Here is a 23635-nt window from a genome sequence, read left to right on the forward strand (position 1 = left end):
TCCATGGAGATATGCGACCATGGTCTAAGAGGAACATTCAATGGCATAAGTTGACCAATAGGCAAAGAACGGGGAACTTTATGCTGTGCACAGACCTGACACGAAAAAACAAACTCTTTAATGTCTTTAGAAAGACCAGGCCACCACACTGCGCGGGATACCAATTCAAAAGTTTTAGCGACTCCCAGATGCCCTGCAACTTTGCTATCATGAAATTCCTCCAAAACAGTTGCTCTCAAAAACTCAGGAACAAAAAGACGACCAGCAGGAGTATTTCCCGGAGCTTGATGTTGAAGCAGCTTCAATTGAGAAAAAACATCCTGTGTGAGACCTGCCTGAATGACTGAAGGCGGAAGTATGAGAGTAACAGGACTGTTGTCTTGAGCGGGAAGAAAACTGCGTGAGAGGGCATCTGCCTTGGTATTCTTGGAACCAGGTCTGAAGGTGATAATGAATTTGAAACGAGTGAAAAATAAAGCCCAACGAGCCTGTCGGGCATTCAGTCGCTTAGCTGATTCAATGTATTGAAGATTTTTGTGATCTGTCAAAACAGAAATGGTATGGGTCGCTCCTTCAAGCCAATGTCTCCACTCCTCAAAAGCCCATTTAATAGCCAGCAACTCCCGATTACCAACATCGTAGTTGGATTCAGCAGATGAGAATTTCCTGGACATAAAGGCACAAGGATGTAACTCAAGGGAATCTGGATCCTTCTGAGAAAGGATAGCCCCTACACCAACCTCCGAGGCATCTACCTCAACGATGAAAGGCAATTCTGGGTTGGGATGTCTAAGGACAGGGGCTGAGACAAAGGCTTGTTTCAAGGCCTGAAAAGATACTTTAGCTTCACATGACCAATTGGTAGGATCTGCTCCCTTCTTAGTGAGTGCCACAATGGGAGCAACTATGTCAGAGAAAGAGTGAATAAACCTTCTGTAGTAGTTCGCAAACCCTAAAAAGCGCTGAATTGCTTTTAAGTTGGTGGGTTGCGCCCAACTCAGGATGGCTTGGAGCTTCTTAGGTTCCATTCGGAATCCCCGAGGGGAAATAATGTACCCTAAAAAGGATACCTCCGTGACGTGAAATTCACACTTCTCCGGTTTGGCATACAAGTGATTTTCACGTAATTTCTTAAGTACCTGACGCACCTGGGTAACATGTTGTTCTATAGAGTCAGAATAAATCAAAATGTCGTCTAAATAGACCACAACGAATCTTCCCAGAAACTCACGGAGCACATCATTAATGAGATCCTGAAAGACTGCCGGAGCGTTAGATAGGCCGAAAGGCATGACCAGATACTCATAGTGACCTGATTGAGTACTGAATGCCGTTTTCCACTCATCCCCCGATCTGATTCTAATGAGATTATATGCTCCTCTCAGGTCAATCTTGGAAAAAATAACAGCCGAACGTAGCTGATCAAAGAGGACAGAGATCAGAGGCAGAGGGTAAGTATTCTTTACTGAGATTTTATTCAGGGCTCGAAAGTCAATGCAGGGTCTGAGGGAACCATCCTTCTTCTCTACGAAGAAAAAACCTGCACTTAAAGGGGATTTAGATGGCCTGATAAACCCTTTCTCAAGACTTTCTTTCACATACTCATTCATGGCCACAGTTTCAGGACCAGACAATGCATATAACCTTCCTTTAGGCAACGTGGCACCAGGAATTAACTCAATGGTACAATCATAAGGCCTATGGGGAGGCAAAATATCCGCATTGCCCTTGGAAAACACATCCAAAAAATCTTGGTACTCTCCAGGAATATGTGCGGGCCTGGCAGCAGCTACTCGGATAGGAAGTGTAATACATTCTTTATCACAGATGGTACTCCATTGTAGAATCTCCCCAGACTGCCAATCTATGATGGGATTATGAAAGGCCAGCCAAGGGTGACCCAGAACCACAGGAACTGCTGGACAATGGGTAAGAAAAAACTCAATCTTTTCAGAATGTAGAGCTCCCACCGAGAGCAAAACAGGAGGTGTACATAGAGAAATAACCCCATTGGATAAGGGACTCCCATCTAAACCATGCATGGTGATACACCTACTTAAGGTTAACTGAGGAATACCTAAGGCCTTGGCCCATGTTAAGTCCATAAAGTTTCCTGCAGCTCCACTGTCCACAAAAGCAGAGACCGAGGAACAGAGGCTGTCATAAGAAACTTTAGCAGGAACCAATAGTGAATTATTTGAGGAGATGAGCTGTAGACCAAAGTGAACCTCCTCACTATTCACTTGGTCAGGAAGTTTCCCGACTTGTTTGGGCAACTACGGGCAAAATGTCCCTTACCTCCGCAGTACAAACACAGACCAGAATTTTGCCTCCTGGTTCTTTCTTCCGGAGACAATTTGGAGAGACCAATCTGCATAGGCTCCTCCATGTCTATCGGAACGGAAGAAACACAGGGAAAAGAAACTACAGATGCCCCTTTCTCAGTCCTCCGCTCTCTGAGCCGACGATCTATTTTAATAGAGAGCTCCATGAGTTTATCAAGGTTCTCAGGAGCGGGATACTGAAGGAGGCTGTCTTTTATAGATTCAGATAAGCCGAGGCGAAACTGACTGCGCAGGGCAGGATCATTCCAGCCACAGTCGTTCGACCAACGGCGAAACTCCGTACAATAATTCTCTGCAGGATTCCTACCCTGTCTTAGAGCACGCAACTGACTTTCTGCGGATGCCTCTCTATCAGGGTCGTCATACAATAGCCCTAAAGATTTCAAAAAAGCGTCTACAGACGATAAGGCCGGATCGTCTGTCTTTAAACCAAAAGCCCAGGTCTGAGGATCCCCCTGAAGCAGAGAAATTATAATTCCAACCCGCTGAGCCTCCGTACCTGAGGAAACTGGTCTTAAACGAAAATACAGTTTACAAGACTCTTTAAAATTAAAAAACTGTTTTCTATCCCCAGAAAAACGGTCAGGCAGATGCATTTTTGGTTCAGGGATGACCCTCGGGGAAGTCCGTAACAGATCTTCCTGTGAGCTCACCCGGAGGGACAGATCCTGAACCATCTGGGTAAGTTCCTGAATCTGACTAACCAAAAACTGGCCAGGATTTGGCCCAACACCGGTGGGATTCATGAGGCCGACAAAATTCTCCCTACTGGATAAGTGAAAAAATTAACTCCTGTTCAAATTTTTTCTTTTGTCGGGCCGGTGATAATGTTACGATTCCTGTACTCCAGACTGGAGAAGATCTTATGGCAGAGATCTGAGTACAGGAATGAAATACAGGTTGTGGGAGCTGGAGAGCCTAGTAACCCCTGGCGCCCTAACTCCGTTGTCTCGCCCGTGTTATCAGAAATCCCCTGCGAGACTATGGTTGCTTGAGCCCATGGCAGCCGCGTTCGAAGGGCGGATTATGTCTGCCCAACCCCGATGCCCCCGCAGGTCTTAATGGGAGACAAGGGGAAGTCCGAGACAGGGAGATAACAAGGGGCCCACTGACTAAGCAACCAAGCCAGGGGTTACAAGCTAACTTAACTAAATCAAAAGGTATGTGCGGACTAGCCGCCAGGGAAAAGGACAACCAAGGATCCACGGATCCGACACTCCTATCCGGCACCGCTGGACACCAGAGTGGATCTTGTGGAAGCGGAATCCTCCGCAAAGCACCAGAACTCAAAATAAACACAAATAATAAATAGTAGCGGACAAGCCGCAACACACGGCTGCGCCGCGACTCACGAACACCACCAGATGTTAAAGGTGCTCGGTCAGACTCCAGGAACAGATGGTAACTTCCGAGTACTGGATCACTGAGAACAGGAACAAACGAACAGACCGGGACTGGGAACTCTCTCTGCAGCAGAATCAGGCAAACAGGAAGCTATCACCGGCGTCTGTGAGGAGTCCTGGGAGTGCTTTTAACAGAGAGTCTTCCAATCAGCTGTTTGGAGGCTGATTGGATTAAATGCCATGCAGCTGACAAGCTGCATGGCCAGGGAAACAGATGAGTGATAATTACAACATGCCGTGCAGCTGCATGCTACACAGCCAGGAAACCAGTGATGATATAAACTTAGACCCAGCAACGGGGAACACGATCCGACAGTGGCGTCCCCGTTGCTAGGCGCCGGCCGCACTGACGAGCGGACCCTCGGCGCCTAACACACCAAAAACTACTGAACCTGCCCTGCCATCATCTGAAGCAAGAAGTGGTAACGAGGTGGAATTCAACCCTCTATATACTTCAGAGGTTGGAGGAGCAGCAAAAGGCCATTCAAGCCTATACAATTGAGCACGATATAGGAGGTGGAATGCACCTGTCTCAAGCGCAGTGGAGAATGATTTCAACGTTGTGCAAGGTTCTGATGCCCTTTGAACTTGCCACACGTGAAGTCAGTTCAGACACTGCCAGCCTGAGTCAGGTCATTCCCCTCATCAGGCTTTTGCAGAAGAAGCTGGAGACATTGAAGGAGGAGCTAACACGGAGCGATTCCGCTAGGCATGTGGGACTTGTGGATGGAGCCCTTAATTCGCTTAACAAGGATTCACGGGTGGTCAATCTGTTGAAATCAGAGCACTACATTTTGGCCACCGTGCTCGATCCTAGATTTAAAGCCTACCTTGGCTCTCTCTTTCCGGCAGACACAAGTCTGCTGGGGTTCAAAGACCTGCTGGTGACAAAATTGTCAAGTCAAGCGGAACGCGACCTGTCAACATCTCCTCCTTCACATTCTCCCGCAACTGGGGGTGCGAGGAAAAGGCTCAGAATTCCGAGCCCACCCGCTGGCGGTGATGCAGGGCAGTCTGGAGCGACTGCTGATGCTGACATCTGGTCCGGACTGAAGGACCTGACAACGATTACGGACATGTCGTCTACTGTCACTGCATATGATTCTCTCACCATTGAAAGAATGGTGGAGGATTATATGAGTGACCGCATCCAAGTAGGCACGTCACACAGTCCGTACTTATACTGGCAGGAAAAAGAGGCAATTTGGAGGCCCTTGCACAAACTGGCTTTATTCTACCTAAGTTGCCCTCCCACAAGTGTGTACTCCGAAAGAGTGTTTAGTGCCGCCGCTCACCTTGTCAGCAATCGGCGTACGAGGTTACATACAGAAAATGTGGAGAAGATGATGTTCATTAAAATGAATTATAATCAATTCCTCCGTGGAGACATTGACCAGCAGCAATTGCCTCCACAAAGTACACAGGGAGCTGAGATGGTGGATTCCAGTGGGGACGAATTGATAATCTGTGAGGAGGGGGATGTACACGGTGATATATCGGAGGATGATGATGAGGTGGACATCTTGCCTCTGTAGAGCCAGTTTGTGCAAGGAGAGATTAATTGCTTCTTTTTTGGTGGGGGTCCAAACCAACCCGTCATTTCAGTCACAGTTATGTGGCAGACCCTGTCACTGAAATGATGGGTTGGTTAAAGTGTGCATGTCCTGTTTATACAACATAAGGGTGGGTGGGAGGGCCCAAGGACAATTCCATCTTGCACCTCTTTTTTCTTTCATTTTTCTTTGCGTCATGTGCTGTTTGTGGAATGTTTTTTGGAAGGGCCATCCTGCGTGACACTGCAGTGCCACTCCTAGATGGGCCCGGTGTTTGTGTCGGCCACTAGGGTCGCTTATCTTACTCACACAGCTACCTCATTGTGCCTCTTTTTTTCTTTGCGTCATGTGCTGTTTGGGGAGGGTTTTTTGGAAGGGCCATCCTGCGTGACACTGCAGTGCCACTCCTAGATGGGCCTGGTGTTTGTGTCGGCCACTAGGGTCGCTTATCTTACTCACACAGCTACCTCATTGCGCCTCTTTTTTTCTTTGCGTCATGTGCTGTTTGGGGAGGGTTTTTTGGAAGGGCCATCCTGCGTGACACTGCAGTGCCACTCCTAGATGGGCCCGGTGTTTGTGTCGGCCACTAGGGTCGCTTATCTTACTCACACAGCTACCTCATTGCGCCTCTTTTTTTCTTTGCGTCATGTGCTGTTTGGGGAGGGTTTTTTGGAAGGGCCATCCTGCGTGACACTGCAGTGCCACTCCTAGATGGGCCCGGTGTTTGTGTCGGCCACTAGGGTCGCTTATCTTACTCACACAGCTACCTCATTGCGCCTCTTTTTTTCTTTGCGTCATGTGCTGTTTGGGGAGTGTTTTTTGGAAGGGCCATCCTGCGTGACACTGCAGTGCCACTCCTAGATGGGCCCGGTGTTTGTGTCGGCCACTAGGGTCACTTATCTTACTCACACAGCTACCTCATTGCGCCTCTTTTTTTCTTTGCGTCATGTGCTGTTTGGGGAGGGTTTTTTGGAAGGGCCATCCTGCGTGACACTGCAGTGCCACTCCTAGATGGGCCCGGTGTTTGTGTCGGCCACTAGGGTCGCTTATCTTACTCACACAGCTACCTCATTGCGCCTCTTTTTTTCTTTGCGTCATGTGCTGTTTGGGGAGGGTTTTTTGGAAGGGCCATCCTGCGTGACACTGCAGTGCCACTCCTAGATGGGCCCGGTGTTTGTGTCGGCCACTAGGGTCGCTTATCTTACTCACACAGCTACCTCATTGCGCCTCTTTTTTTCTTTGCGTCATGTGCTGTTTGGGGAGGGTTTTTTGGAAGGGCCATCCTGCGTGACACTGCAGTGCCACTCCTAGATGGGCACGGTGTTTGTGTCGGCCACTAGGGTCGCTTATCTTACTCACACAGCTACCTCATTGCGCCTCTTTTTTTCTTTGCATCATGTGCTGTTTGGGGAGTGTTTTTTGGAAGGGCCATCCTGCGTGACACTGCAGTGCCACTCCTAGATGGGCACGGTGTTTGTGTCGGCCACTAGGGTCGCTTAGCTTAGTCATCCAGCGACCTAGGTGCAAATTTTAGGACTAAAAATAATATTGTGAGGTGTGAGGTATTCAGAATAGACTGAAAATGAGTGGATATTATGGTTTTTGAGGTTAATAATACTTTGGGATCAAAATGACCCCCAAATTCTATGATTTAAGCTGTTTTTTAGTGTTTTTAAAAAAAAAACACCCGAATCCAAAACACACCCGAATCCGACAAAAAAAATTCGGTGAGGTTTTGCCAAAACGCGGTCGAACCCAAAACACGGCCGCAGAAACGAACCCAAAACCAAAACACAAAACCCGAAAAATTTCAAGTGCACATCTCTAATTTGTATACTGTTTTTTTTTCCTTTTCTTATGTCATTAGTCATTGATTATAAACTGCTACCTTAATATTTAATATGATATTACAAAGGATGGAAGAAAGAAAGAAAAAACACAAACATGATAGTGCATTTAAGTTGTCAGCACACATCTGCTTTGGTTCAAATGCACTGCATATCTTCCTTCAGTCAGCCAACAAAACAGCAATGGAAAAGATTAACATACTGTTGGTAAAGCAGTTGCATCAAATTGATTTTCTGCAATATAGCATTATAATCCATACTGACAGCTCTGGATAGTACCAGCACATTTCTTGCTGGACTTGGTAATGCAAAGAACACAGTAAACAGCTTCACTTTTTTTCAAAAATAAATAATTGACTATGAAAAACCTATCAGTCTTAAATAAGGACATCAGTAAGCACCACTGGCATAATGGATAAGGCACTGTTCTCCTAAGCCAGTGGTTGTGGGTTTAAGTCCCATCTGAGTTGGAATTCATTACAGCAGTGACTCATCACTAGAGTTGATATTTTATCCTTGCTTCAACTGTAAAACAGTCTTGCAGTGTTTAGCTTGTAAAAAATGACCACAGAAGCTAAAATATGACGTTAATTATGATAACATTGTTGTTGTTGTTGTTGTTGTTGTTGTTGTTGTTTTTTAAACCTTTTCTATCACCGTGGACAGCTTATTCAAGTGCCATCTGGCATGCATGTTCCTTTGTTGCTCATCATTCATCACCAAAAAGGATTTTCTTTTTCAATTCTTATGACTGTACTGATTGTATTGAATAAAATCCACATCTAGCATAACCAATCAATGCTGCAAAGTGCTCCAGTGGTGCAATTGATCAGCGCACGGTACTTATAAGACAGTATCTGTTGAGCAATGCCGAGGTTGTGAGTTCAAGCCTCACCTGGATCATCTTTGTATACTGTTTTTTTTCCTTTTCTTATGTCATTAGTCATTGATTATAAACTGCTACCTTAATATTTAATATGATATTACAAAGGATGGAAGAAAGAATGAAAAAACACAAACATGATTGTGCATTTAAGTTGTCAGCACACATCTGCTTTGGTTCAAATGCACTGCATATTTTCCTTCAGTCAGCCAATAAAACAGCAATGGAAAAGATTAACATACTGTTGGTAAAGCAGTTGCATCAAATTGATTTTCTGCAATATAGCATTATAATCCTTACTTACAGCTCTGGATAGTACCTGCACATTTCTTTCTGGACTTGGTAATGCAAATAACACAGTAAACAGCTTCATTTTTTCCTCAAAAATAAATAATTGACTATTAAAAACCTAACAGTCTTAAATAAGAACATCAGTAAGCACCACTGGCATAATGGATAAGTCACCGCCCTCCAAAGCCAGGGGGTCCAAGTCCCATATGGGGTGGAAGTAATTACAGCAAGTGTCTCATCACTAGAGTTGATATTTTATCCTTGCTTCAACTGTAAAACAGTCTTGCAGTGTTTAGCTTGTAAAAAATGACCACAGAAGCTAAAATATAACATTAATTATGATAACATTGTTGTTGTTATTTTTTAAACCTTTTCTATCACCGTAGACAGCTTATTCAAGTGCCATCTGGCATGCATGTTCCTTTGTTGCTCATCATTCATCACCAAAAATGATTTTCTTTTTCAATTCTTATGACTGTACTCATTGCATTGAATAAAATCCACATCTAGCATAACCAATCAATGATGCAAAGCGCTCCAGTGGCGCAATTGGTCAGCGCGCGGTACTTATAAGACAGTATCTGTTGAGCAATGCCGAGGTTGTGAGTTCAAGCCTCACCTGGAGCATCTTTGTATACTGTTTTTTTTTCCTTTTCTTGTGTCATTAGTCATTGATTATAAACTGCTACCTTAATATTTAATATGATATTACAAAGGATGGAAGAAAGAAAGAAAAAACACAAACATGATTGTGCATTTAAGTTGTCAGCACACATCTGCTTTGGTTCAAATGCACTGCATATCTTCCTTCAGTCAGCCAACAAAACAGCAATGGAAAAGATTAACATACTGTTGGTAAAGCAGTTGCATCAAATTGATTTTCTGCTATATAGCATGATAATCCATACTGACAGCTCTGGATAGTACCAGCATATTTCTTGCTGGACTTGGTAATGCAAAGAACACAGTAAACAGCTACACTTTTTCCTCAAAAATAAATAATTGACTATTAAAAACCTAACAGTCTTAAATAAGAACATCAGTAAGCACCACTGGCATAATGGATAAGTCACTGCCCTCCTAAGACAGGGGGTCCAAGTTCCATATGGGGTGGAAGTCATTACAGCAAGTGTCTCATCACTAGAGTTGATATTTTATCCTTACTTCGACTGTAAAACAGTCTTGCAGTGTTTAGCTTGCAAAAAATGACCACAGAAGCTAAAATATGACATTAATTATGATAACATTGTTGTTGTTTTTTTTAAACATTTTCTATCACCGTGGACAGCTTATTTAAGTACCATCTGGCATGCATGTTCCTTTGTTGCTCATCATTCATCACCAAAAATGATTTTCTTTTTCAATTCTTATGACTGTACTGATTGTATTGTATAAAATCCACATCTAGCATAACCAATTAATGCTGCAAAGTGCTCCAGTGATGCAATTGGTCAGCGCGCGGTACTTATAAGACAGTATCTGTTGAGCAATGATGAGGTTGTGAGTTCAAGCCTCACCTGGAGCATCTTTGTATACTGTTTTTTTTTCCTTTTCTTATGTCATTAGTCATTGATTATAAACTGCTACCTTAATATTTAATATGATATTACAAAGGATGGAAGAAAGAAAGAAAAAACACAAACATGATTGTGCATTTAAGTTGTCAGCACACATCTACTTTGGTTCAAATGCACTGCATATCTTCCTTCAGTCAGCCAACAAAACAGCAATGGAAAAGATTAACATACTGTTGGTAAAGCAGTTGCATCAAATTGATTTTCTGCAATATAGCATGATAATCCATACTGACAGCTCTGGATAGTACCAGCACATTTCTTGCTGGACTTGGTAATGCAAAGAACACAGTAAACAGCTTCACTTTTTCCTCAAAAATAAATAATTGACAATTAAAAACCTAACAGTCTTAAATAAGAACATCAGTAAGCACCACTGGCATAATAGATAAGTCACTGCCCTCCTAAGACAGGGGGTCCAAGTTCCATATGGGATGGAAGTCATTACAGCAAGTGTCTCATCACTAGAGTTGATATTTTATCCTTGCTTCGACTGTAAAACAGTCTTGCAGTGTTTAGCTTGCAAAAAATGACCACAGAAGCTAAAATATGACATTAATTATGATAACATTGTTGTTGTTTTTTAAACCTTTTCTATCACAGTGGACAGCTTATTCAAGTGCCATCTGGCATGCATGTTCCTTTGCTGCTCATCATTCATCACCAAAAATGATTTTCTTTTTCAATTCTTATGACTGTACTGATTGTATTGAATAAAATCCACATCTAGCATAACCAATTAATGCTGCAAAGTGCTCCAGTGGCGCAATTGGTCAGCACGCGGTACTTATAAGACAGTATCTGTTGAGCAAGGCCGAGGTTGTGAATTCAAGCCTCACCTGGAGCATCTTTGTATACTATTTTTTTTCCTTTTCTTATGTCATTAGTCATTAATTATAAACTGGTAGAATTAATATTTAATATGATATTACAAAGGATGGAAGAAAGAAAGAAAACACACAAACATGATTGTGCATTTAAGTTGTCAGCACACATCTGCTTTGGTTCAAATGCACTGCATAGCTTCCTTCAGTCAGCCAACAAAACAGCAATGGAAAAGAATAACATACTGTTGGTAAAGCAGTTGCATCAAATTGATTTTCTGCAATATAGCATGATAATCCATACTGACAGCTCTGAATAGTACCAGCACATTTCTTGCTGGACTTGGTAATGCAAAGAACACAGTAAATAGCTTCACTTTTTTTCCAAAAATAAATAATTGACTATTAAAACCCTATCAGTCTTAAATATGGACATCAGTAAGCACCACTGGCATAATGGATAAGGCACTGTTCTCCTAAGCCAGTGGTTGTGGGTTTAAGTCCCGTCTTAGTTGGAAGTCATTACAGCAAGTGTCTCATCACTAGAGTTGATGTTTTATCCTTCCTTCAACTGTAAAACAGTCTTGCAGTGTTTAGCTTGCAAAAAATGACCACAGAAGCTAAAATATGACATTTATTATGATAACATTGTTGTTGTTTTTTTTTTTAAACATTTTCTATCACCGTGGACAGCTTATTGAAGTACCATCTGGCATGCATGTTCCTTTGTTGCTCATCATTCATCAACAAAAATGATTTTCTTTTTCAATTCTTATGACTGTACTTATTGCATTGAATAAAATCCACATTTAGCATAACCAATCAATGATGCAAAGCGCTCCAGTGGCGCAATTGGTCAGCGCGCGGTACTTATAAAACAGTATCTGTTGAGCAATGCCGAGGTTGTGAGTTCAAGCCTCACCTGGAGCATCTTTGTATACTGTTTTTTTTCCTTTTCTTATGTCATTAGTCATTGATTATAAACTGGTAGCCTTAATATTTAATATGATATTACAAAGGATGGAAGAAAGAAAGAAAACACACAAACATGATTGTGCATTTAAGTTGTCAGCACACATCTGCTTTGGTTCAAATGCACTGCAAATCTTCCTTCAGTCAGCCAACAAAACAGCAATGGAAAAGAATAACATACTGTTGGTAAAGCAGTTGCATCAAATTGATTTTCTGCAATATAGCATGATAATCCATACTGACAGCTCTGTATAGTACCAGCACATTTCTTGCTGGACTTGGTAATGCAAAGAACACAGTAAACAGCTTAAATTTTTTTTCAAAAATAAATAATTGACTATTAAAACCCTATCAGTCTTAAATAAGGACATCAGTAAGCACCACTGGCATAATGGATAAGGCACTATTCTCCTAAGCCAGTGGTTGTGGGTTTAAGTCCCGTCTTAGTTGGAAGTCATTACAGCAAGTGTCTCATCACTAGAGTTGATATTTTATCCCTGCTTCAACTGTAAAACAGTCTTGCAGTAGTTTAGCTTGTAAAAAATGACCACAGAAGCTAAAATATGACATTAATTATGATAACATTGTTGTTGTTGTTGTTGTTTTTTCAACCTTTTCTATCACCGTGGACAGCTTATTCAAGTGCTTCTAGCATGCATGTTCCTTTGTTGCTCATCATTCATCACCAAAAATGATTTTCATTTTCAATTCTTATGACTGTACTGATTGTATTGAATAAAATCCACATCTAGCATAACCAATTAATGCTGCAAAGTGCTCCAGTGGCGCAATTGGTCAGTGCGTGGTACTTATAAGACAGTATCTGTCAAGCAATGCTGAGGTTGTGAGTTCAAGCATCACCAGGAGCATCTTTGTATACTGTTTTTTTCCTTTTCTTATGTCATTAGTCATTGATTATAAACTGCTACCTTAATATTTAATATGATATTACAAAGGATGGAAGAAAGAAAGAAAAAACACAAACATGATTGTGCATTTAACTTGTCAGCACACATCTGCTTTGGTTCAAATGCACTGCATATCTTCCTTCAGTCAGCCAACAAAACAGCAATGGAAAAGATTAACATACTGTTGGTAAAGCAGTTGCATCAAATTGATTTTCTGCAATATAGCATGATAATCCATACTGACAGCTCTGGATAGTACCAGCACATTTCTTGCTGGACTTGGTAATGCAAAGAACAGAGTAAACAGCTTCACTTTTTCCTCAAAAATAAATAATTGACTATTAAAAACCTAACAGTCTTAAATAAGAACATCAGTAAGCACCACTGGAATAATGGAAAAGTCACTGCCCTCCTAAGACAAGGGGTCCAAGTTCCATATGGGGTGGAAGTCATTACAGCAAGTGTCTCATCACTAGAGTTGATATTTTATCCTTGCTTCAACTGTAAAACAGTCTTGCAGTGTTTAGCTTGCAAAAAATGACCACAGAAGCTAAAATATGACATTTATTATGATAACATTGTTGTTGGTTTTTTTAAACATTTTCTATCACCGTGGACAGCTTATTTAAGTACCATCTGGCATGCATGTTCCTTTGTTGCTCATCATTCATCACCAAAAATGATTTTCTTTTTCAATTCTTTTGACTGTACTGATTGCATTGAATAAAATCCACATCTAGCATAACCAGCCAATGTTGCAAAGTGCTCCAGTGGCGCAATTGGTCAGCGCGTGGTACTTATAAGACAGTATCTGTTGAGCAATGCCGAGATTGTGAGTTCAAGCCTCACCTGGAGCATCTTTGTATACTGTTTTTTTTCCTTTTCTTATGTCATTAGTCATTGATTATAAACTGGTAGCCTTAATATTTAATATGATATTACAAAGGATGGAAGAAAGAAAGAAAACACACAAACATGATTGTGCATTTAAGTTGTCAGCACACATCTGCTTTGGTTCAAATGCACTGCATATCTTCCTTCAGTCAGCCAACAAAACAGCAATGGAAAAGAATAACATACTGTTGGTAAAGCAGTTGCATCAAATTGATTTTCTGCAATATAGCACGATAATCCATACTGACAGCTCTGGATAGTACCAGCACATTTCTTGCTGGACTTGGTAATGCAAAGAACACAGTAAACAGCTTTAATTTTTTTTCAAAAATAAATAATTGACTATTAAAACCCTATCAGTCTTAAATAAGCACATCAGTAAGCACCACTGGCATAATGGATAAGGCACTGTTCTCCAAAACTAGTGGTTGTGGGTTTAAGTCTCGTCTGAGTTGGAAGTCATTACAGCAAGTGTCTCATCACTAGAGTTGATATTTTATCCTTGCTTCAACTGTAAAACAGTCTTGCAGTGTTTAGCTTGTAAAAAATGACCACAGAAGCTAAAATATGACATTAATTATGATAACATTGTTGTTGTTGTTGTTGTTTTTTAAACCTTTTCTATCACTGTGGACAGCTTATTCAAGTGCCATCTGGCATGCATGTTCCTTTGTTGCTCATCATTCATCACCAAAAATGATTTTCTTTTTCAATTCTTATGACTGTACTGATTGTATTGAATAAAATCCACATCTAGCATAACCAATTAATGCTGCAAAGTGCTCCAGTGGCGCAATTGGTCAGCGTGCGGTACTTATAAGACAGTATCTGTTGAGCAATGCTGAGGTTGTGAGTTCAAGCCTCTCCTGGAGCATCTTTGTATACTGTTTTTTTTCCTTTTCTTATGTCATTAGTCATTGATTATAAACTGCTACCTTAATATTTAATATGATATTACAAAGGATGGAAGAAAGAAAGAAAAAACACAAACATGATTGTGCATTTAACTTGTCAGCACACATCTGCTTTGGTTCAAATGCACTGCATATCTTCCTTCAGTCAGCCAACAAAACAGCAATGGAAAAGATTAACATACTGTTGGTAAAGCAGTTGCATCAAATTGATTTTCTGCAATATAGCATGATAATCCATACTGACAGCTCTGGATAGTACCAGCACATTTCTTGCTGGACTTGGTAATGCAAAGAACACAGTAAACAGCTTCACTTTTTTTCAAAAATAAATAATTGACTATTAAAAACCTATCAGTCTTAAATAAGGACATCAGTAAGCAACACTGGCATAATGGATAAGGCACTGTTCTCCTAAGCCAGTGGTTGTAAGTTTAAGTCCCGTCTGAGTTGGTAGTCATTACAGCAAGTGTCTCATCACTAGAGTTGATATTTTATCCTTGCTTCAACTGTAAAACAGTCTTGCAGTGTTTAGCTTGTAAAAAATGACCACAGAAGCTAAAATATGACATGAATTATGATAACATTGTCGTTGTTGTTTTTTAAACCTTTTCTATCACCGTGGACAGCTTATTCAAGTGCTTCTAGCATGCATGTTCCTTTGTTGCTCATCATTCATCACCAAAAATGATTTTCATTTTCAATTCTTATGACTGTACTGATTGTATTGAATAAAATCCACATCTAGCATAAGCAATTAACGCTGCAATGTGCTCCAGTGGCGCAATTGGTCAGCGCACGGTACTTATAAAACAGTATCTGTTGAGCAATGCCGAGGTTGTGAGTTCAAGCCTCACCTGGAGCATCTTTGTATACTGTTTTTTTCCTTTTCTTATGTCATTAGTCATTGATTATAAACTGCTACCTTAATATTTAATATGATATTACAAAGGATGAAAGAAAAAACACAAACATGATTGTGCATTTAACTTGTCAGCACACATCTGCTTTGGTTCAAATGCACTGCATATCTTCCTTCAGTCAGCCAACAAAACAGCAATGGAAAAGATTAACATACTGTTGGTAAAGCAGTTGCATCAAATTGATTTTCTGCAATATAGCATGATAATCCATACTGACAGCTCTGGATAGTACCAGCACATTTCTTGCTGGACTTGGTAATGCAAAGAACACAGTAAACAGCTGCACTTTTTCCTCAAAAATAAATAATTGACTATTAAAAACCTAACAGTCTTAAATAAGAACATCAGTAAGCACCACTGGCATAATGGATAAGTCACTGCCCTCCTAAGACAGGGGGTCCAAGTTCCATATTGGGTGGAAGTCATTACAGCAAGTGTCTCATCACTAGAGTTGATATTTTATCCTTGCTTCAACTGTAAAACAGTCTTGCAGTGTAAAGCTTGCAAAAAATGACCACAGAAGCTAAAATATGACATTTATTATGATAACATTGTTGTTGTTTTTTTTAAACATTTTCTATCACCGTGGACAGCTTATTTAAGTACCATCTGGCATGCATGCTCCTTTGTTGCTCATCATTCATCACCAAAAATTATTTTCTTTTTCAATTCTTATGACTGTACTGATTGCATTGAATAAAATCCACATCTAGCATAACCAATCAATTTTGCAAAGCGCTCCAGTGGCGCAATTGGTCAGCGCACGGTACTTATAAGCCAGCATCTGTTGAGCAATGCCGAGGTTGTGAGTTCAAGCCTCACCTCGAGCATCTTTGTATACTGTTTTTTTTCCTTTTCTTATGTCATTAGTCATTGATTATAAACTGGTAGCCTTAATATTTAATATGATATTACAAAGGATGGAAGAAAGAAAGAAAACACACAAACATGATTGTGCATTTAAGTTGTCAGCACACATCTGCTTTGGTTCAAATGCACTGCATATCTTCCTTCAGTCAGCCAACAAAACAGCAATGGAAAAGAATAAAATACTGTTGGTAAAGCAGTTGCATCAAATTGATTTTCTGCAATATAGCATGATAATCCATACTGACAGCTCTGGATAGTACCAGCACATTTCTTGCTGGACTTGGTAATGCAAAGAACACAGTAAACAGCTTCAATTTTTTTTCAAAAATAAATAATTGACTATTAAAACCCTATCAGTCTTAAATAAGGACTTCAGTAAGCACCACTGGCATAATGGATAAGGCACTGTTCTCCTAAGCCAGTGGTTGTAAGTTTAAGTCCCGTCTGAGTTGGTAGTCATTACAGCAAGTGTCTCATCACTAGAGTTGATATTTTATCCTTGCTTCAACTGTAAAACAGTCTTGCAGTGTTTAGCTTGTAAAAAATGACCACAGAAGCTAAAATATGACATGAATTATGATAACATTGTCGTTGTTGTTTTTTAAACCTTTTCTATCACCGTGGACAGCTTATTCAAGTGCTTCTAGCATGCATGTTCCTTTGTTGCTCATCATTCATCACCAAAAATGATTTTCATTTTCAATTCTTATGACTGTACTGATTGTATTGAATAAAATCCACATCTAGCATAAGCAATTAACGCTGCAATGTGCTCCAGTGGCGCAATTGGTCAGCGCACGGTACTTATAAAACAGTATCTGTTGAGCAATGCCGAGGTTGTGAGTTCAAGCCTCACCTGGAGCATCTTTGTATACTGTTTTTTTCCTTTTCTTATGTCATTAGTCATTGATTATAAACTGCTACCTTAATATTTAATATGATATTACAAAGGATGAAAGAAAAAACACAAACATGATTGTGCATTTAACTTGTCAGCACACATCTGCTTTGGTTCAAATGCACTGCATATCTTCCTTCAGTCAGCCAACAAAACAGCAATGGAAAAGATTAACATACTGTTGGTAAAGCAGTTGCATCAAATTGATTTTCTGCAATATAGCATGATAATCCATACTGACAGCTCTGGATAGTACCAGCACATTTCTTGCTGGACTTGGTAATGCAAAGAACACAGTAAACAGCTGCACTTTTTCCTCAAAAATAAATAATTGACTATTAAAAACCTAACAGTCTTAAATAAGAACATCAGTAAGCACCACTGGCATAATGGATAAGTCACTGCCCTCCTAAGACAGGGGGTCCAAGTTCCATATTGGGTGGAAGTCATTACAGCAAGTGTCTCATCACTAGAGTTGATATTTTATCCTTGCTTCAACTGTAAAACAGTCTTGCAGTGTAAAGCTTGCAAAAAATGACCACAGAAGCTAAAATATGACATTTATTATGATAACATTGTTGTTGTTTTTTTTAAACATTTTCTATCACCGTGGACAGCTTATTTAAGTACCATCTGGCATGCATGCTCCTTTGTTGCTCATCATTCATCACCAAAAATTATTTTCTTTTTCAATTCTTATGACTGTACTGATTGCATTGAATAAAATCCACATCTAGCATAACCAATCAATTTTGCAAAGCGCTCCAGTGGCGCAATTGGTCAGCGCACGGTACTTATAAGCCAGCATCTGTTGAGCAATGCCGAGGTTGTGAGTTCAAGCCTCACCTCGAGCATCTTTGTATACTGTTTTTTTTCCTTTTCTTATGTCATTAGTCATTGATTATAAACTGGTAGCCTTAATATTTAATATGATATTACAAAGGATGGAAGAAAGAAAGAAAACACACAAACATGATTGTGCATTTAAGTTGTCAGCACACATCTGCTTTGGTTCAAATGCACTGCATATCTTCCTTCAGTCAGCCAACAAAACAGCAATGGAAAAGAATAAAATACTGTTGGTAAAGCAGTTGCATCAAATTGATTTTCTGCAATATAGCATGATAATCCATACTGACAGCTCTGGATAGTACCAGCACATTTCTTGCTGGACTTGGTAATGCAAAGAACACAGTAAACAGCTTCAATTTTTTTTCAAAAATAAATAATTGACTATTAAAACCCTATCAGTCTTAAATAAGGACTTCAGTAAGCACCACTGGCATAATGGATAAGGCACTGTTCTCCTAAGCCAGTGGTTGTGGGTTTAAGTCCCGTCTGAGTTGGAAGTCATTACAGCAAGTGTCTCATCACTAGAGTTGATATTTTATCCTTGCTTCAACTGTAAAACAGTCTTGCAGTGTTTAGCTTGTAAAAAATGACCACAGAAGCTAAAATATGACATTAATTATGATAACATTGTTGTTGTTGTTGCTTTTTAAACCTTTTCTATCACAGTGGACAGCTTATTCAAATGCAATCTGGCATGCATGTTCCTTTGTTGCTCATCATTCATCACCAAAAATGATTTTCTTTTTCAATTCTTATGACTGTACTGATTGTATTGAATAAAATCCACATCTAGCATAACCAATTAATGTTGCAAAGTGCTCCAGTGGCGCAATTGGTCAGCGTGCGGTACTTATAAGACAGTATCTGTTGAGCAATGCTGAGGTTGTGAGTTCAAGCCTCACCTGGAGCATCTTTGTATACTGTTTTTTTTTCCTTTTCTTATGTCATTAGTCATTGATTATAAACTGCTACCTTAATATTTAATATGATATTACAAAGGATGGAAGAAAGAAAGAAAAAACACAAACATGATTGTGCATTTAACTTGTCAGCACACATCTGCTTTGGTTCAAATGCACTGCATATCTTCCTTCAGTCAGCCAACAAAACAGCAATGGAAAAGATTAACATACTGTTGGTAAAGCAGTTGCATCAAATTGATTTTCTGCAATATAGCATGATAATCCATACTGACAGCTCTGGATAGTACCAGCACATTTCTTGCTGGACTTGGTAATGCAAAGAACACAGTAAACAGCTTCACTTTTTTTCAAAAATAAATAATTGACTATTAAAAACCTATCAGTCTTAAATAAGGACATCAGTAAGCAACACTGGCATAATGGATAAGGCACTGTTCTCCTAAGCCAGTGGTTGTAAGTTTAAGTCCCGTCTGAGTTGGTAGTCATTACAGCAAGTGTCTCATCACTAGAGTTGATATTTTATCCTTGCTTCAACTGTAAAACAGTCTTGCAGTGTTTAGCTTGTAAAAAATGACCACAGAAGCTAAAATATGACATGAATTATGATAACATTGTCGTTGTTGTTTTTTAAACCTTTTCTATCACCGTGGACAGCTTATTCAAGTGCTTCTAGCATGCATGTTCCTTTGTTGCTCATCATTCATCACCAAAAATGATTTTCATTTTCAATTCTTATGACTGTACTGATTGTATTGAATAAAATCCACATCTAGCATAACCAATTAACGCTGCAATGTGCTCCAGTGGCGCAATTGGTCAGCGCGCGGTACTTATAAAACAGTATCTGTTGAGCAATGCCGAGGTTGTGAGTTCAAGCCTCACCTGGAGCATCTTTGTATACTGTTTTTTTCCTTTTCTTATGTCATTAGTCATTGATTATAAACTGCTACCTTAATATTTAATATGATATTACAAAGGATGAAAGAAAAAACACAAACATGATTGTGCATTTAACTTGTCAGCACACATCTGCTTTGGTTCAAATGCACTGCATATCTTCCTTCAGTCAGCCAACAAAACAGCAATGGAAAAGATTAACATACTGTTGGTAAAGCAGTTGCATCAAATTGATTTTCTGCAATATAGCATGATAATCCATACTGACAGCTCTGGATAGTACCAGCACATTTCTTGCTGGACTTGGTAATGCAAAGAACACAGTAAACAGCTGCACTTTTTCCTCAAAAATAAATAATTGACTATTAAAAACCTAACAGTCTTAAATAAGAACATCAGTAAGCACCACTGGCATAATGGATAAGTCACTGCCCTCCTAAGACAGGGGGTCCAAGTTCCATATTGGGTGGAAGTCATTACAGCAAGTGTCTCATCACTAGAGTTGATATTTTATCCTTGCTTCAACTGTAAAACAGTCTTGCAGTGTAAAGCTTGCAAAAAATGACCACAGAAGCTAAAATATGACATTTATTATGATAACATTGTTGTTGTTTTTTTTAAACATTTTCTATCACCGTGGACAGCTTATTTAAGTACCATCTGGCATGCATGCTCCTTTGTTGCTCATCATTCATCACCAAAAATTATTTTCTTTTTCAATTCTTATGACTGTACTGATTGCATTGAATAAAATCCACATCTAGCATAACCAATCAATGTTGCAAAGCGCTCCAGTGGCGCAATTGGTCAGCGCACGGTACTTATAAGCCAGCATCTGTTGAGCAATGCCGAGGTTGAGAGTTCAAGCCTCACCTCGAGCATCTTTGTATACTGTTTTTTTTTCCTTTTCTTATGTCATTAGTCATTGATTATAAACTGGTAGCCTTAATATTTAATATGATATTACAAAGGATGGAAGAAAGAAAGAAAACACACAAACATGATTGTGCATTTAAGTTGTCAGCACACATCTGCTTTGGTTCAAATGCACTGCATATCTTCCTTCAGTCAGCCAACAAAACAGCAATGGAAAAGAATAAAATACTGTTGGTAAAGCAGTTGCATCAAATTGATTTTCTGCAATATAGCATGATAATCCATACTGACAGCTCTGGATAGTACCAGCACATTTCTTGCTGGACTTGGTAATGCAAAGAACACAGTAAACAGCTTCAATTTTTTTTCAAAAATAAATAATTGACTATTAAAACCCTATCAGTCTTAAATAAGGACTTCAGTAAGCACCACTGGCATAATGGATAAGGCACTGTTCTCCTAAGCCAGTGGTTGTGGGTTTAAGTCCCGTCTGAGTTGGAAGTCATTACAGCAAGTGTCTCATCACTAGAGTTGATATTTTATCCTTGCTTCAACTGTAAAACAGTCTTGCAGTGTTTAGCTTGTAAAAAATGACCACAGAAGCTAAAATATGACATTAATTATGATAACATTGTTGTTGTTGTTGCTTTTTAAACCTTTTCTATCACAGTGGACAGCTTATTCAAATGCAATCTGGCATGCATGTTCCTTTGTTGCTCATCATTCATCACCAAAAATGATTTTCTTTTTCAATTCTTATGACTGTACTGATTGTATTGAATAAAATCCACATCTAGCATAACCAATTAATGCTGCAAAGTGCTCCAGTGGCGCAATTGGTCAGCGTGCGGTACTTATAAGACAGTATCTGTTGAGCAATGCTGAGGTTGTGAGTTCAAGCCTCACCTGGAGCATCTTTGTATACTGTTTTTTTTCCTTTTCTTATGTCATTAGTCATTGATTATAAACTGCTACCTTAATATTTAATATGATATTACAAAGGATGGAAGAAAGAAAGAAAAAACACAAACATGATTGTGCATTTAACTTGTCAGCACACATCTGCTTTGGTTCAAATGCACTGCATATCTTCCTTCAGTCAGCCAACAAAACAGCAATGGAAAAGATTAACATACTGTTGGTAAAGCAGTTGCATCAAATTGATTTTCTGCAATATAGCATGATAATCCATACTGACAGCTCTGGATAGTACCAGCACATTTCTTGCTGGACTTGGTAATGCAAAGAACACAGTAAACAGCTTCACTTTTTTTCAAAAATAAATAATTGACTATTAAAAACCTATCAGTCTTAAATAAGGACATCAGTAAGCAACACTGGCATAATGGATAAGGCACTGTTCTCCTAAGCCAGTGGTTGTAAGTTTAAGTCCCGTCTGAGTTGGTAGTCATTACAGCAAGTGTCTCATCACTAGAGTTGATATTTTATCCTTGCTTCAACTGTAAAACAGTCTTGCAGTGTTTAGCTTGTAAAAAATGACCACAGAAGCTAAAATATGACATGAATTATGATAACATTGTCGTTGTTGTTTTTTAAACCTTTTCTATCACCGTGGACAGCTTATTCAAGTGCTTCTAGCATGCATGTTCCTTTGTTGCTCATCATTCATCACCAAAAATGATTTTCATTTTCAATTCTTATGACTGTACTGATTGTATTGAATAAAATCCACATCTAGCATAACCAATTAACGCTGCAATGTGCTCCAGTGGCGCAATTGGTCAGCGCGCGGTACTTATAAAACAGTATCTGTTGAGCAATGCCGAGGTTGTGAGTTCAAGCCTCACCTGGAGCATCTTTGTATACTGTTTTTTTCCTTTTCTTATGTCATTAGTCATTGATTATAAACTTCTACCTTAATATTTAATATGATATTACAAAGGATGAAAGAAAAAACACAAACATGATTGTGCATTTAACTTGTCAGCACACATCTGCTTTGGTTCAAATGCACTGCATATCTTCCTTCAGTCAGCCAACAAAACAGCAATGGAAAAGATTAACATACTGTTGGTAAAGCAGTTGCATCAAATTGATTTTCTGCAATATAGCATGATAATCCATACTGACAGCTCTGGATAGTACCAGCACATTTCTTGCTGGACTTGGTAATGCAAAGAACACAGTAAACAGCTGCACTTTTTCCTCAAAAATAAATAATTGACTATTAAAAACCTAACAGTCTTAAATAAGAACATCAGTAAGCACCACTGGCATAATGGATAAGTCACTGCCCTCCTAAGACAGGGGGTCCAAGTTCCATATTGGGTGGAAGTCATTACAGCAAGTGTCTCATCACTAGAGTTGATATTTTATCCTTGCTTCAACTGTAAAACAGTCTTGCAGTGTAAAGCTTGCAAAAAATGACCACAGAAGCTAAAATATGACATTTATTATGATAACATTGTTGTTGTTTTTTTTAAACATTTTCTATCACCGTGGACAGCTTATTTAAGTACCATCTGGCATGCATGCTCCTTTGTTGCTCATCATTCATCACCAAAAATTATTTTCTTTTTCAATTCTTATGACTGTACTGATTGCATTGAATAAAATCCACATCTAGCATAACCAATCAATGTTGCAAAGCGCTCCAGTGGCGCAATTGGTCAGCGCACGGTACTTATAAGCCAGCATCTGTTGAGCAATGCCGAGGTTGAGAGTTCAAGCCTCACCTCGAGCATCTTTGTATACTGTTTTTTTTCCTTTTCTTATGTCATTAGTCATTGATTATAAACTGGTAGCCTTAATATTTAATATGATATTACAAAGGATGGAAGAAAGAAAGAAAACACACAAACATGATTGTGCATTTAAGTTGTCAGCACACATCTGCTTTGGTTCAAATGCACTGCATATCTTCCTTCAGTCAGCCAACAAAACAGCAATGGAAAAGAATAAAATACTGTTGGTAAAGCAGTTGCATCAAATTGATTTTCTGCAATATAGCATGATAATCCATACTGACAG

General features: G+C 39.4%; 9 non-coding genes across 9 annotated transcripts; all 9 read left to right on the plus strand.

Annotated features, from left to right (window-relative positions):
* The first annotated feature begins 8856 nt into the window (after nt 1–8856).
* TRNAI-UAU (transfer RNA isoleucine (anticodon UAU)) lies at nt 8857–8949 on the plus strand. The gene is given in 2 exon segments: nt 8857–8894; nt 8914–8949. It is a non-coding gene; the product is annotated as a tRNA-Ile (tRNA).
* Nucleotides 8950–11557: 2608 nt separating this feature from the next.
* On the plus strand, nt 11558–11650 carry TRNAI-UAU (transfer RNA isoleucine (anticodon UAU)). Its single transcript is given in 2 exon segments — nt 11558–11595; nt 11615–11650. It is a non-coding gene; the product is annotated as a tRNA-Ile (tRNA).
* Nucleotides 11651–13364: 1714 nt separating this feature from the next.
* Nucleotides 13365–13457, plus strand: TRNAI-UAU (transfer RNA isoleucine (anticodon UAU)). The gene is given in 2 exon segments: nt 13365–13402; nt 13422–13457. It is a non-coding gene; the product is annotated as a tRNA-Ile (tRNA).
* Nucleotides 13458–15177: 1720 nt separating this feature from the next.
* TRNAI-UAU (transfer RNA isoleucine (anticodon UAU)) lies at nt 15178–15270 on the plus strand. The gene is given in 2 exon segments: nt 15178–15215; nt 15235–15270. It is a non-coding gene; the product is annotated as a tRNA-Ile (tRNA).
* Nucleotides 15271–16969: 1699 nt separating this feature from the next.
* Nucleotides 16970–17062, plus strand: TRNAI-UAU (transfer RNA isoleucine (anticodon UAU)). Its single transcript is given in 2 exon segments — nt 16970–17007; nt 17027–17062. It is a non-coding gene; the product is annotated as a tRNA-Ile (tRNA).
* A 1703-nt stretch (nt 17063–18765) lies between these two features.
* On the plus strand, nt 18766–18858 carry TRNAI-UAU (transfer RNA isoleucine (anticodon UAU)). The gene is given in 2 exon segments: nt 18766–18803; nt 18823–18858. It is a non-coding gene; the product is annotated as a tRNA-Ile (tRNA).
* An 810-nt stretch (nt 18859–19668) lies between these two features.
* On the plus strand, nt 19669–19761 carry TRNAI-UAU (transfer RNA isoleucine (anticodon UAU)). The gene is given in 2 exon segments: nt 19669–19706; nt 19726–19761. It is a non-coding gene; the product is annotated as a tRNA-Ile (tRNA).
* Nucleotides 19762–21465: 1704 nt separating this feature from the next.
* TRNAI-UAU (transfer RNA isoleucine (anticodon UAU)) lies at nt 21466–21558 on the plus strand. The gene is given in 2 exon segments: nt 21466–21503; nt 21523–21558. It is a non-coding gene; the product is annotated as a tRNA-Ile (tRNA).
* An 809-nt stretch (nt 21559–22367) lies between these two features.
* TRNAI-UAU (transfer RNA isoleucine (anticodon UAU)) lies at nt 22368–22460 on the plus strand. The gene is given in 2 exon segments: nt 22368–22405; nt 22425–22460. It is a non-coding gene; the product is annotated as a tRNA-Ile (tRNA).
* The last annotated feature ends 1175 nt before the right edge of the window (nt 22461–23635 follow it).

The sequence above is a fragment of the Pseudophryne corroboree genome, chromosome 4, assembly GCF_028390025.1.
Source record: "Pseudophryne corroboree isolate aPseCor3 chromosome 4, aPseCor3.hap2, whole genome shotgun sequence".
NCBI classification, from domain to species: Eukaryota; Metazoa; Chordata; class Amphibia; order Anura; family Myobatrachidae; genus Pseudophryne; species Pseudophryne corroboree.